The sequence below is a fragment of the Odocoileus virginianus genome, chromosome 16, assembly GCF_023699985.2.
Source record: "Odocoileus virginianus isolate 20LAN1187 ecotype Illinois chromosome 16, Ovbor_1.2, whole genome shotgun sequence".
Taxonomy (NCBI): domain Eukaryota; kingdom Metazoa; phylum Chordata; class Mammalia; order Artiodactyla; family Cervidae; genus Odocoileus; species Odocoileus virginianus.
The window spans coordinates 39,675,679-39,690,890 of NC_069689.1; the positions used below are offsets into that span (position 1 = coordinate 39,675,679).

The following is a 15,212-nucleotide window of genomic DNA, read 5'->3' on the forward strand; positions in this document are numbered from 1 at the left end:
TTTGTTGTCTATGTCTGTATCTCTTTTTATGCTTTGTAAATAAGATTGTCTATATTGATGTTTTCAGATTTCACATATAAGCATTAGTATGTGTTTTTCTGACTTACTTCACTCTCTATGACAGTCTTTAGGTCCATCCATGTCTCTACAAATGACTCAATTTCAATAGATAGCTAATGAGAACCTACTGAATAGCATAGGGAACTCCACTCAATGCTCTTTGGTGACCTAGCTAGGGAGGAAACCCCCAAAAGAGAGAATATATATGTATATATTTGACTGTATATATATATATATATATATATATATATATATATATATATATATATAGTTGATTCACTTTCCTATATGGTAGAAACTAACACAACATTGTAAAGCAACTATACTCCAATGAAAATTTTTTAAAAGAAAATAATGTTTACAATAGCATCAACAACAATAAAATACTCATAAAAAAATTTATTCAAGAAGGATCTATACAATAAAAAGCATGAAATATTGGTGAAAAATTTAAATAAGATGCAAATAAATGGAAAGATATACATGCTCACAGATTGGAAGAATTGATATTGTTAAAATATATATTACTAATCAAGGCAATATGAAGAGTCAATGCAATTCTTATCAAAATTCCAATAATATTTCTCACAGAAATAGAAACAACAATCATAAAATTTACATGGATCTACAAAAGACCACAAATAGCCAAAGTACACTTGATAAAGAGCAACAAAGGGGAAAAAATCCCACTTCCTGGTATCAAATTATATTACAAAGCTGTAATAGTATGGCATTGGCATAAAGACAAGCACTAATGGGGAGCCAAGAAATAAATTCACACATATGTGTCCAGCTAACCTATGACCAGGGCGTGAAGAATAGATGATGAAAAAAGGATTGTCTCTTTAATAAACGGTGTTACAAAAATTAGGTATCTATGTATATAAAACAAGGAAATTGAATTCTTATACTATATTTTTAAAAAAAGCACTCAATATGAACTAGAAACTGAAACATAAGGTTTCCATCCATGAAGCTCCTAGAAGAAAACAGAAAAATGCCCTTTGACATTGGTCTTGACAATGATTTCTTGGATATGACTCCAAAACCAAAAGACACAAGAGATAAAGTTTTTATGTGGGATTATATCAAACTAAAATCTTCTGCAGAGCACATGAAACAAATAACAGAGTAAAAAGAACCCATAAAGTGAAAGTAAATATTTGCATGCCATCTATTTTTGTTGGTTTTTGTGTATTTGTTTGTTTTTTGGCAAGTTTTCATATATCCAAAATATCTAAGGAACTCATACAACTCAAAATGCAAATAATAATATGATTTTAAAGTTAGCAAAGGACTTTAGACATTTTTTTCAAGAAGACATGCCGGAGTCCAGACTCGGCAGGATCCAGGGGGCACCCTCAGAATGAAAGGCGTCGGCGAGAGAAAACACATGAGACCAGCCTTGATGGGGCCAAGTCTGCGAGGGAGAGAGAGAGAGAGAGAGAGAGAGAGAGACCAGACGCGGGGTGCAGCAGAGTCTGGCAAATCTTTATTTTTTACCGTAGCTTTTATATTCTAAGTTAGTACATTTTTAAGGGGAAGATAGTTTAATATTACATCGGCTCATCCTTCACGAAACCAGGGTGTTTTCTGCATACTTCTTTGTGAGAGTCTTGTACATTATCTTCTGGCCTTGGGGCCTATTGACATTTTATGACCTAGGTGAATGCAAAGCTGTTTTCCGTAGTCTATTCTTTAATGAACACAACGGTCAGTCCTTTTGCAGAAGTTATCAGTTTAATTTATCTAAAAGGTTTACCACACAAAGACTCTGCAGCTCTGGTGAGGCAGCCCCTGTTTAGCATTCCTGGTTAAAATTAACAATTCTAAACTCTTATTTTTCTAAATCTTTAACTATAACCACTTTTAGAATAATATATTTTTTTTAGAATAATATTTTCATGTTCTCTAATAGGGCTTCCTCACCCCCGAAGGGCTCTGTGCCTATTAGGGCCTTTATGTGATCAGGTTCTTTATGCTGTTTATGATTAAGGTGTTGTGAGCAGTTATGTGCATTAGTACACATTTGCCAAGCAGGCTAGAATGCCAGCAAAGGGGTCTAAATTGAAACACTCCTTTCATCCTGGATAATCTTACAGGATACTGCCATCCGGGGGACATGTTGATTAAAGTTCTAAGTTGATTCTGTTTGGAGAGAGATCGGGGAAGGCCTACCCGTGTCACAGAAATTAGGGAGTAGTCTAATATTGCAAGCATCAGAAAGACAGAGATCATCTTTAAGGTGAGCGCCGGGGCAGCTTTTCGAAATCCCTACAGTCCTGATCTGCCTTTCTTGTCAGGTCTCCTCCTCACGACCTTGTCATGGGTGGATCTCGTGTGCTGGCTCCCGGCAAAGACATACATACACCTTTTATATACAGGTACATAAAATGGTGCTCAACATCATGAATCATCACGAAAATGCAAATTAAAACTGCAATGAGGGATTTCCCTGGTGGTTCAGTGGCTAAGACTCTGCATTCCCAATGCAGGGGCCAGAGTTAGAGTTCAATCCCTGGTCAGGGAGCTAGGTCCCATATACCCCAACTAAGACCTGGGGCATCCAAATAAGTAAAATTAAAAAAACTGCAATGCAAGATCACTATAAGATGTTTGGATGGCTTTCATAAAAAAGACAAAATATAATAAATTTGGTGATGTTGTGGGAGAAATTGTAATGCTTATACTCTATTGGTATTGATGGAAATGTGAATTGGTATAGCTATTATGAAAATGATGTGGAGGCTCCTTAAAAAATTAAAAATAAGAGTATCATACAATTCAGCAATCCCACTACTTGGCATATATACAAAAGAACTGAAATCAGGGTTTCAAAATGATATCAGCACTCCCAGGTTCATTGTATCATTATTCACAATAGCCAAGATATGGAAACAATCTAAATGTTCATCAGGTGAATTGTTCATGAATAAAGAAAATTATATATATGTATATATTCAGCCATAGAAAGAAGAGACACCCTGTCATTCGTGACAACATGAATAAACCTTGAGGACATTATGTTACATGAAATGAGCCAGAAAGTGAAAGACAAATATTGTATAATTTTACTTTTATGTGGACTCTAAACTGTCAAACTCATAGAACCAGAGAATGGCATTGGTGTTTACCAATGCTAATGGGTGGATAAACTGGGGAAATGTTGTTCAAAGGGTACTTTCTTTAGTTATAACATGAATAAGTTCTGGGAAATGAAGTCACAATGTGGTGACAGTTTATACTCTATTGTATACTTAAAACTTGCTAGGAGAAGAGATCTAAGTGTATTCACCACAGCAAAAACAAAAGATAACAATATGAAGTTATGGATGCTTTAATTAATTGTGGTAATCATTTCACACTGTATACATATATGAAACCATCCTGTTGGTTTCATACATAAAATATATTATTAATATGTAAAGTTTTATATAAATTTTATAAAATTTATATAAACATATAAAAATTTTATCAATTATACCTCCATAAATCCTGTAAAAATGATAGATCAACTAGGCAAACTGAAGAAAAAATAAAGAACTTAACAACATCTAATAGACAGTTGCAGAATACATCACCCCAAAATAGTACAATACACATTTTTCTCAAGTGCAAATCAAATATTCTCCAGAAAAACCCTATGTTAAGCCATATAAACCACCTCAATTAATGCTTAAAAATTGAAATCATACAACTCATAATCTATGACCACAAAGATATATTATAAGCCAATAACAGAAGGGAATGAGGAAAATCATAATGATGTGAAAATTTTAAAGAACACTCCTAAAAACTCAATGAAGTAAAGAACAAATCACACAAGAAATTAGAAATATCTTGAGATGAGTAAAATTAAAGAAACAACATGCCAAAATTTTGTGAATGTACTAAAGCAGTACTTAAAAAAAGAAATTTACAGCAATAAATGCTTATATTTTGAATCAATAACCTAACTTTCCACCATAAGAAACAATAAAAGAGCAAATTTAACCCAAAATAAGCAGAAGGAAGAAATAATAAAAAAATTAGCATGTTAATAAAGAAATGGTGAAAAGAAAAACAATGGAGAAAATTAATAAAACCAAAGTTGATTCTTTGGAAATATCAAATTGTTACACTATTAGCTAGACTGAACAAGAAAGAAAGAGTAAAGATTCAAGTTAGTAAAATCAGAAATAAAAGTAGGGACATTACTAACTCACCTTACAGAAATAAAAAAATATAGATGAACTCCACATTGTCCTACTTCTCAGCTGTCTTGACTCCCTAACAAGATAGCAGAGGAGTAGGAGGACATGGAGCTCATCTCTCCCCACAATGCATCAAAAATACATCTACAAATGGAAACGTGCCCTCAGAGCACCTGCTGAATTCTAGCAGAGGACCTGAGGTCCGGGACCTGAGATGCAGGAGGGGCAAGGCAGATTCCTGTGTAATCAGATAGGATGAAAGAGAAAAGAAAGGAGAAGGAAGAAGAGAGGAAGCAGAACCGGGCTGCATCCTTGGTGGAGAGTGAAAGTTAGAAGAGGGTCTCATACCTGGGGAGGCCCCTCACCAGCAGGGCCGTCAGCTGGGGCTGAAGGAAAGCTTGGGGGCTCGAGGGAGAGAGCAGCAGCCACGCACCGGCAGGCAGGACAGAGGGAAACCCACACAGATGGTCCAGGCCTGAGATGGGTGTCCGCCAGTGTGCGCAAGGCAGGGTGAGGAAAGAGGGATTTGGAGGGCAGGTCCCGGAAGGAGACTGCTGTTGGCTGTGAGGAAACAGTCTGAGGGGATGGCGACGCGAAGCTCCGCAACCAGGAATACTCTTGGAGACGCTCAGGCCACCGCAGAAGACAAGCACCGCTGCTGGGTGATGTGCACTGCTCTGGGGCCACCGCCGCAGCCTCCCGGCTCAGGCACTGGCCCCGGCCTCCAGTGCGTGAGGCCCCGAGGGCACGCAGGGGGCCCCAGTGGACCCCACTCACGCGCCCCCGCCACCGCTGCCTCTGCCCTGCCCCACCACCTTGGCTGCCGCTCACTCCAACTGCGTCTCTGCTCCTTCCTGCTTGAGGGTCTCACGTGCTCCAGCCACCTCTGGAACAGACCCTGGTGGGAGAAACACACACAAAAGTGCATCTGAAACTACAGCTGAGACCCAGCGTCCATATGACTAGCGAAAAGAGCCAAAATCTCTCCTCGTGGCTGTACAAACCACAGAGTTACACCTCAGCTGAGGGATTACTGAATTCAATGCCTGCAGAGAGGTCCAAATCCAAGAGGACAAGAGCCTCTGCCCCGGGACAGGTTTGGCTTTTGCAGCTGCGGGCTCTGCGGGCAAGTACATGTCGGGGCTGGGCCAGAGCATGAGCTTCCTCCATGGCGGGTGCAGCGCGCAGCGACAGCAGTGCTTGGACCTGACCTCCGGGGACCCGCGGCAGGGGCCTGCGCAGAGCGACGCCTGAGGGTCACCAGACCAGCAGTACAGTGGGTGAAAGGGACATATCAGCGCCTCACAGGTCAACGGCTCCAGGGCAGGAGTACTCCATGCTTTCTCTCCCAGCGGGAGGGCTTCAGTTCGGCCTTACCCAACAGATCTGCGGGCCTCTACACCAACAGTGAGGAACTAGACCCCACCCCTGCCAAGGCAATGACGGCCTCAGAGCAAGGTGGAGGCCCCCCTCAACATCCAGGGCAGTCAGAGGGGTGATGACACAAGCCTCTAGATCAGCCTCAGCTGTGAGGGGGCAGAAACCAAAAGCAAGAACTACAGTCCTGCAGCCTGCAGAAGGGAGACCACACACACAGAAATTCAGGCAAAATGAGATCACAGAGAAGTATGTTGCAAATGAGGGAGCAAGATAAAAACCTACAAGGACAACTAAATGAGGGAAAGATAGGCAATCTACCTGAAAAAGAATTCAGAGTAATAGTAATAAAGATGATGTAAGATCTTGGAAAAAAGAACAAATGCATGGATTGAGAAGATATAAGAAATGTATAACAAAGATTTAGAAGAATTTAGGAACAAACAGAGGTGAACAATATAATAACCGAAATGAAAAATACACTAGAAGAAATCAATAGCAAGAAAACTGAGGCAGAAGAATGGGAGACAGAATGATGGAAATCACTGCCATGGAATGGAATAAAGATAAAAGAATGAAAATAAATGAGGGCAGTTTAAGAGACCATTAGGACAACAATAAATGAACCAACATTTAAATTATAGGGGTCCCAGAAGAAGAAGAAAAAGAGAAATGGACAGAGAAAATATTTGAAGAGAAAAACTTCCCTAACATGTTAAAGGAAATAGTCACCCTAGTCCAGAAAGCACAGAGATTCCTTTAGAGGATAAACCCAAAGAGAAATATGCTGGCACACAAAAATTAAATATAAAGGAAAAACACTAAATGCAACAAGGGAAGAGTAACAATATATAAAGGAATTCCCATAGGTTATGAGCTGATTTTCAGCAGAAACTCTGCAGGCCAGAAGGGAATGTCAGGATATACTTAAAATGATGAAAGAAAAAAAAACCAAGATTACTCTACCCAGCAAGGAGCTCATTCAGATTCAATGGAGAAATCAAGTTTTACAAGTAAGCAAAAGTTAAGAGAATTCAGCGCCACTAAATCAGATTTGAATCAAATGCTAAAGGAATTTCTCTATGAGCGGGGAAAAAAAGAGGCCACAGCTAGAAACAAGAAAATCACAAATGGGAGCATTCATTGGTAAAGTTCATACAGTAAAAGTAGGCAATCATCCATACACAAATATGATATCAAACCCAGCAATTGTGAAGTGAATACACATGCGGGAAATGGGAATTACATTTGAAATGAACAGACCAGTAACTTAAAACAACCTTGCATACATATAAACTCTTATGTTTAAACCTCATGGTAACCATAAACCAAAAAACTGCAATGCTGCTAAGTCATTTCAGTCGTGTCCAACTCTGTGCGACCCCATAGACGGCAGCCCACCAGGCTCCCCCGTCCCTGGGATTCTCCAGGCAAGAATACTGCAGTGGGTTGCCATTTCCTTCTCCAATCCATGAAAGTGAAAAATGAAAGTGAAGTCACTTAGTCATGTCCGACTCTTAGCAACCCCATGGACTGCAGCCTACCAGGCTCCTCCATCCATGGGATTTTCCAGGTGAGAATACTGGAGTGGGGTGCCATTGCCTTCTCTGAAAAAAACTGCAATAGATACAGACCAAAAAAAAAGACAAAGCAACCAATCACAACACTAAAGATGGAGATCACAGCACAAGAGAAGAGAGCAAAAGAAGAAAAGAAGAAAAAAGACCTACAAAAACAAACAACACAATTAAATGGCAATAGGAGCATACATATCAATAATTACCTTAAATATAAATGAATTGCAGGCAGATTCTTCACCATCTGAGCCACCAGGGAAGCCCTGTTAGTCATTCAGTTGTGTCGGATTCTTCACAAGTCCATGGACTATAGCCCACCATGCTCCTCTGTCCATGGAATTATTCAGGCAAGAATACTTGAGTGAGTAGCCATTCCTTTCTCCAGGGGATCATACCAGCGCAGGGATCAAACCTGCATCTCCTGCATTGCAGGCAGACTCTTTACTGCCTGAGCCACCAGGGATGGTTATCAGGAGGGAAAGGGGAAAATGGAAAATTGGGATTAAAATATATATACTATGATACATAAAAGAGGTAACTAATAAAGATCTACTGTATAGCACAAGGAACTCTATTCAATACTCTGTAATAAGCTACATGGGAAAAAAATCTGAAAAAGAGTGGATATATGTATATGTATTCACTTTGTTGTGCACCTGAAACTAACACAGCATTATAAACCAACTGTACTCCAATTAAAAAATTACACATATAAGGATACTGTGAGCAAGTGAAATTTTGAAAAATTAGGTAACTTATAATAGGGACAAATTTCTTAAGAGACACACACTGCCAAAACTCAAGCAATAGATAAATCAGAATAGATAATTTACAATTCATGTGATTGAATTCTGTCATACATTAAAAAACAATACTAATCCTTTACTCCTCCAACAAAATTAGAGGAGGAAGAAGCAATTCAGTTTTGGGCCCATTCAGGGAGGACGAGAACCAGGGAAAGATACCATAAGGAAAGAGAACTGCAGACTATGGTTTCTGTTCTGACATATAACGAGACTAGAAGTCATCGTTAGCACCTTCATGAGAAAAATGTGAACAAACTAAAATCAGTCACTATTTTAAACTAATCAGAGGATTGAGGTCAAGAGGCAAACCACCATGCAAAAGCTGAAGAGACAGGCAGATACGGAGAATCATAGCTTGCTGGGAGTAGAAACCACTGAAGCCAGCAACTGATAGAAATATTCAAATGATAATTGACAAATTGCTGGAGTATGGACTAGTTATAGAATTAAAAACTACTGAAAGCCTAGTCTTATAAGAGCTCCACATTTTTGTGAGCTTTTCCTGGAAAAGCCTAAAGAGATTCTTAAAATGAAGATGCAGAAAAATCCCCTCATCCTGGTCGTTTTTAAGTGTACAGCAACCATGTACCTATGGGGAAAGCTGTCAGTTTGAAACACTTGATCTCAGGTGGCCTCACCTGCAGTGTCTTGAAGTAGGATTTCCATTCTGGGCCAGAGACTGAAGTCAGGCCATGGCAGTGAGAGCACTGAATCATAGCCGCTAGACCACCAGGGATCAGCGGCCAGTGACAAGGCCTTGGCTCGTCAGCTGTATAGAAATGAATTTCCACATAGAGATAGAAAGTAGTAAAAGAGGTAAAGTGTTGAGTGAGAGGAAAAAGAGTACATGTGGATTGACACGTGAGCAGGCTCAGAGAGAGGGAGTCACACCCTTGTGAAGTTGGGCTCACTTTTAAGGAGCATTTCTTCCTCGTCCTCTCTTTCCAGTCATCCTGCTGCACCTGGTTCTGAGCCCTGACTGGTATAACTAAGGCTCCTCCATGTGTGCGTGTCTCTCAGCCAGAATGGATTCTAGTGAAGAGGTCTATAGGTAGGTTAGCATTACTTACTATGAGGTGCCACCCTCTTTCTTTTGACCTCCAAGAAGCTTTTCTGTGCACGTATAATTGGGAAGTCCTCCTTGACTTTGAGAAAGAGGGACATGTGGTGTTTTATCTCTTATCTGGACAGGGCTTATCTCCTCTCTCACTCCTGCTGTTTTGGAGTATCTGTCCATAGAGGACAAACTCTGGATCCTTAGCCTGGGGCCCATTTATTTCCCACCTCATATTCTCAGAACGGTCTGTTCCGTATGGCAGTGGTCTGCCCTCTGGGAAACTACTTCACCTGAGCCTTGTCTGAATTAGGGAAAGTGCAACTGGATGACATGACCTTCTTCTGGTTCCCCGTCTCCCATAAGCGAAGAAATATATATTCTAAGTCACTTTCCTGAAAGTCACAGTCCAGAGGGACTTAATCATAAGGTTATAGAAAACTCATCCCTAATACTGTACCATCACATTAATAGGTCTTTAGTATAACAACAGTGGATTACCACGAGAGGTATAAGACCCAGACTTATATCTGAAAAAACTTCTAGGAAACCCCCCAAACAATGTGGGAGACCAGAACAAAGACACTAGAGGAGATTGAGGCTTCTGACACCTATAGTTACAGCAAACATTAAACAGCATAACTCCTAATCAAATAAATAGAAAGCATCACACAAAGACCTATTCTGTCAGATCCTATTATTCAATGTATCATGTTTTGTTTCAACAAAAATGATAAGGCATGCTAAAGACAGGAAACAATAGAGTCTAAAGAGACAAAGCAAGTATTAGAATGATACTCAGAAATGGTAGAGATTAAAATGATCAGATCAAGAATTTTAAATGGAACGTGGGTGTCCCTGGTGGCTCAGATAGTGAAGAGTCTGCTTGCAATGCAGGAGACCCTGGTTTGGTCCCTGGGTCAGAAAGATCACCTGGAGGAGGGAAAAGTTACTCACTCCAGTACTCTTGCCTGGAGAATCCCATGGATGGAGGAGTCTGGTGGGCTACAGTCCACGGGCTTGTGAAGAGTCAGATATGACTAAGCAACTGACACTTCACGAAGTGAAGTCGCTCAGTCGTGTCCGACTCTTCGCGACCCCATGGACTGTAGCCCACCAGGCCTCTCCATCCATGGAATTTTCTAAGCAAGAGTACTGGAGTGGGTTGCTATTTCCTTCTCCAGGGGATCTTCCCGACACAGGAATCGAACCCAGGTCTCCTGCATTACGGGCAGCCGCTTTACCGTCTGAGCCACCAGGGAATCTACTTATGATTACTATAACAAGTCTTTTAATAGAAAAATTGGTCATTCTATTGAATCATATTTTTTAATCCTCTCTGCCAATCTCTCTTATATTGAGATGAAATTTACATAACATAAAAATAACCATTTTAAAGTGTACAATTCAGTGACATTTAGTGTTAAAAATGTACAAGTGTCATGTGTCATGCAACATTAACTCTGCCTAATTCTTAAAATTTTTCATCGCTCCAAAAAGGAAACCTCACACCCGTTAAACAGTCTATTTCACTTTTTCCTTCCTGCAGCCTCTGACAACTACTGGTCTGCTTTCTGTCTTTATGGATTCACCTATTCTAAATATTTTATGCAAATGTAATCACATGATCTGAGCTTTGTGTTTGACTTTACTCACTTAGCATAATGTTTTTGATGTTCATTTATGTGGTAGCATTTGTCAATACTTTTATTTCTTTGTATGACTCAAAAATATGCCATTGAATGGCTGAATGACATTTTGTTTATCCATTTATCATTTGATGGGCTTTTGGGTTGTGTCCACCTGTGGTGGGTTTCCCAGGTGGCACTAGTGGTAAAGAAACCCCCTGCCAGCACAAGAAACATAAAAGACAAGGGTTCAATCCCTGGCTCAGGAAGATCCCTTGGAGAAGGGCATGGCAACCCACTCCAGTATTCTTGCCTGGAGAATCCCAAAGACAGAGGGCTGACTGGTGGGCTACAGTCAGTGGGGTCCCAAAGAGCCGAACGGGACTGAAGAGACTTAGCATGCACGCACGCACGCCACCTATTGGGTGTTGTGAATACTGCTGTTAAAAACAATTGTGTAGAAGTTATGTTTGAATACCTCTTTCTCTTTCTCTGGTGTATATCTATTAGTGTAATTGCCAGGTTATATAGTAATTCTGGGCTTCCCTGGAGGCTCAGACAGTACAGAATCTGCCAGCAATGCAAAAGAGCCCTGGGTTCGACCCCTGGAGTCAGAAAGATCCCCTGGAGAAGGGAATGGTTTTGATTTGCATTTCCCAGTGACAAATGATGTTGAACATCATGTGCTTGTTGTTCATATGTATACCTTGTTTGGAGACATGTCTTTTCAGTCCTTTACCCATATAAAAAGTTAGGTTGTTTGTCTTCTTGCATTGAACTTTAAAGGGTTTTTTAAAATATATTCTGAAAACTAAACCCTTACTAGATCTATAATTTGCATGTTATTTCTCCCATTCTATGAAATGTATTTTCACTTTTGTTATAGTGGCCTTTAATGCACAATTTTTAATTTTGATGATTCAATTTATTTTTTTCCTTTTGTTGCTTGTGCTTCTGCCCAAGTCAATGTCATGAAGAATTTTCCATATTTTTCTATGAGAATTTTACAGTTTTAGCTCATACATTTAGGCTGGTGATCCATTTTGAGTTAATTGTCATGATATTGTAAACTAAGGGGCTCACCTTTATTCTTTTACATTTCTTGAAGAGGCTGTTTTTCTGAATTGAATGGTCTGTCACATTTGTCAAAAATCAACTGACAGTCAATGTATGGGATTACCTCAGACTGTAAATTCCATTCTATTGATAATGTATCTATTTTTATTCCAGTACCACACTATTCTGATTACTGTAGTTTTGAAAATGGGAAGTGAGTATCCTCCAAATTTTTTTTCTAGGTTATTTTTCCTATTTGGGAGTCTTTTGTGATTTCATATGAATTCCAAGACTGGTGTTTCAATTTATAAAAAAATTATAGTTGCAATTTTCAGAGCAATTGCATTAAATCTATAGATCACTTTGGGTCGTACTGACCCTTAACCAATATTAAGGCTCTCAGTGCATGTCTTTATTTAAGTCTTCTATACTTTCTTTACGCAATATTTAGCAATATTCAGTCTTGTACTTCCTGGATTAAATTTTGAAGTATTTTATCCTATTTGGTGCTATTTAAATCAAATTGTTTCATTAATTTTACTTTCAGATTGTTTATTGCAGGTTTATAAATGCAACTGATACAATGTATGTTGATCTACTTGTTTACAAATTTGTTGAATTCATTTATTATCTCTAATAGGTTTTTAAAGATTATTTAGGATTTTCTACATATATTTATGCCATCTATGAACAGAGATACTTTCACTTCTTGGTTTCCAATTTGGAGATTTTAATTTCTTTTCCTTGCCAGGAACTTACAGTACAAAATAGAATAGAAATGGTAAAAGCAGCCATCCTTGTCTTTTTTTCTCATGTTAAGAGAATAACCTCCAGTCTTTCACCATTAAATATAATGTTGGCTGTGGGTTTTTGTTACATATCCTTTAATATTTAAGTAAGTTTCCTTCTATTCCTAGGTGTTTTTTTAACAGTTTTTACAAGAAAAAAGGATTGGATAGTGTGAGATTATTTTCTGTGTCAATTGAGATTATCATATATTTTCCTTTATTTTATTAATGTGCTTTATTATGTGATTGATTTTCATATGTCTATCCACCTTCACAAACCTGGGGTAAATTCCACCTGGTTATGACATACACAAGTCTCAGGCCCTGTTTATTTTCTTCACCCTTTTCTTTTTCTACCTCTCAGACTGAATAGTATCAACTGATCTATTTTTTCAAGTTCACTTGTTCTTTCTTTTGGTACTCAAATCTGCTTGAATTCCTCTAGTGAACTTTTTATTTCATTTATTGGACATTTCAGCTCCAGAATTACTATTTAGTCCCCTTCTATAATATCCATCTTTTATTATTCTCTGTTTGGAGAGATTTAATTCTCTTGGTTTCCCTTAATTATTTCTGTGTAATTTTCTTTAATTCTGAGCATATTTAGTAGAGTTGATTAAAAATATTTGTCTGCTAAGTCTAATGGCTGGGCTTCTTCAAAGATAATTCCTATTCATTTTTTCTGTGAATAGCCCATGTAATTCTTTTTGAAAACTGGACATTTTTAGTATTGTAATTTATTCTGGCAATCATATTCCCCCCATGGCAATCATGATTCCCCCCATCTTAGCACTTGCTACTTTTTGTGTGTTGTTTGCTTGTTTAGTGATTTTTCTGATCCATTTTTGAAAATCTATATTATTTATCAACTGTGGCCCTTGAATTCTGGGTTCTATTAATTCCACAGTGAGCTAGTGTCTTTTTTTGTATTTCCTCAAATTCTTTGTAGAAAAGAAGAAACTAAATTTTAAAGGAATTTTTTTAAAAAAGGAGAAAAAAAGAACTTTACAAAAACTTTCCCAGTTTTGGCTCTGTATGTGGTATTTTCTCCAGCTCTTAGCCAGGCCATTTACAACTTGCCTTGGCCTTCACTTCCTACTTGTGTGGTACTTTAAGGTGTAAAAGCTTAGTGTTTTCTTAGGTCTTTTCTGGGCATGATTTTTCCCTTGGATATGTGCCTGGCTTTTTCAATTCTTCAGTAAAAGCAGTATCTTTTAAAAGTCTTCATTTTCCATGTATCTCTTTTCCCAGTCTCTCCCTTTCAACCATATTCAGTCTGCCAATTGTTTGTCCCAACTCCTGTTACTTGCCCCGAGGTTGCTGCAGCAAATAATGTGTCTTCAGGTGTTTCCAGCAGAAACCACCTGAAAGCTTCTGCAGCCAGGAGTCTGCTCTGAGTTGGGTAAAATGAAGGTAAGTCCCTGCACTGAACTTTCAGGCTGTCACAAGACAAGTAAGCTCACAACCCCAGTTCCTTGAAAATAAGGTGTGAATTGGTTTCTCTGGCCCTAATAACTTGTATTAGGAGATTGGGGCCGCCCTTCTCATGGCCACTTACACTAGTTTGCTAGAGTTGCATAACAAAATGCCACAGATTGGGTGGCTTAAATAGCAGGAATTTATTTCCCACAATTCTGGTGGCTAGAAGTAAAAAATCAAGATGTCAATCTATTTGGTTTATCCTGAGGCCCCTTTGTTTGACTTTCAGATAGCCAAATTCTTTCTATGTCTTCCAACTCTCTTTTCTTTGTGCATCTGCGTTCCTGGTGGGCCCAGATTCTATCTTCTTAGAGAGATAGCAGTCAGATTAAATTAGGCTCAACTCATATGACCTCATTTAACCTAATTACATCTTTAAAGACCTTATTTATAAATACAGTCACATTCTGAAATACTGGGGGTTAGAATTTCAGCGTACTAATTTTGAGGGTACACAATTCCATCTATAATGTTCCACCATCTGTGCTGTGTGCCTAGTTGCTCAGTCGTGTCCTACTCTTCGTGACCCCATGGACTTTAGCCCACCAGGATCATCTGTCCATGGAATTCTCCAGGAAAGAATACTGGAGTGGGCTGCCATTCCCTTCTCCAGGGGATCCTCCTCAACCAGGGGTTGAACCCAGGTCTTCTGCACTGCAGGCTGATATTTCACCATCTGAGCCTTCATCTGGAGCCCCTAAATTCATCTCCTTCTAACATGTAAATAACTTCATTCCATCCCAAACAGACTCAAAAGTTAATCTTAACTCATTTCAGAATTAACTCTAATTTCCAAATCTGACCTAAATAACATCTAAATCAAGTACGGGTGAGACTTCAGGTATAATTCATCCTGAGGCAAAGTTTCTCTTGCAGGCTGTGAATCTGTGAAATCAGACAAATTATCTGCTTCCAAATACAAAGATGGGACAGGAATAGAATAGACATTTCCTTTCCAAAAGGGAGCTATCAGAGAGAAGGAATCACAAGTCCCAAGAAGTCCATGACCTAGCAGGGAAAATTCCATTATATTTTAAGACTCAAAAATTATACTCCTTAGCTCAGTGCTCTGTCTTTCTGGCCTATTAGGGTGATGGTCCTAAGCCCTTGTAGGCCATCTTGTTTATCTCTGAATTTATTACCTTTTGGGTTGTTTTCCCCTTTTATTGAAGGAAAAGGCATATTTACAGACAG

General features: G+C 38.9%; 1 protein-coding gene across 45 annotated transcripts in view; it reads left to right on the forward strand.

Moving 5' to 3' along the window:
• The window catches only part of LOC110123122 (uncharacterized), a 265,818-nt gene that overhangs the window by 175,483 nt on the left and 75,123 nt on the right, over positions 1-15,212 (forward strand). For 2 of the 45 annotated variants that reach the window (XR_011491866.1, XR_011491871.1), the window contains exon 21: positions 10,617-11,511. The exons of the other annotated variants lie outside the window; for them this stretch is intronic. The gene's annotated coding sequence lies outside the window, so the exon portion shown is untranslated. Of the gene's footprint in view, positions 1-10,616; positions 11,512-15,212 lie in introns of those variants that run through there. 45 annotated transcript variants of the gene reach the window in all.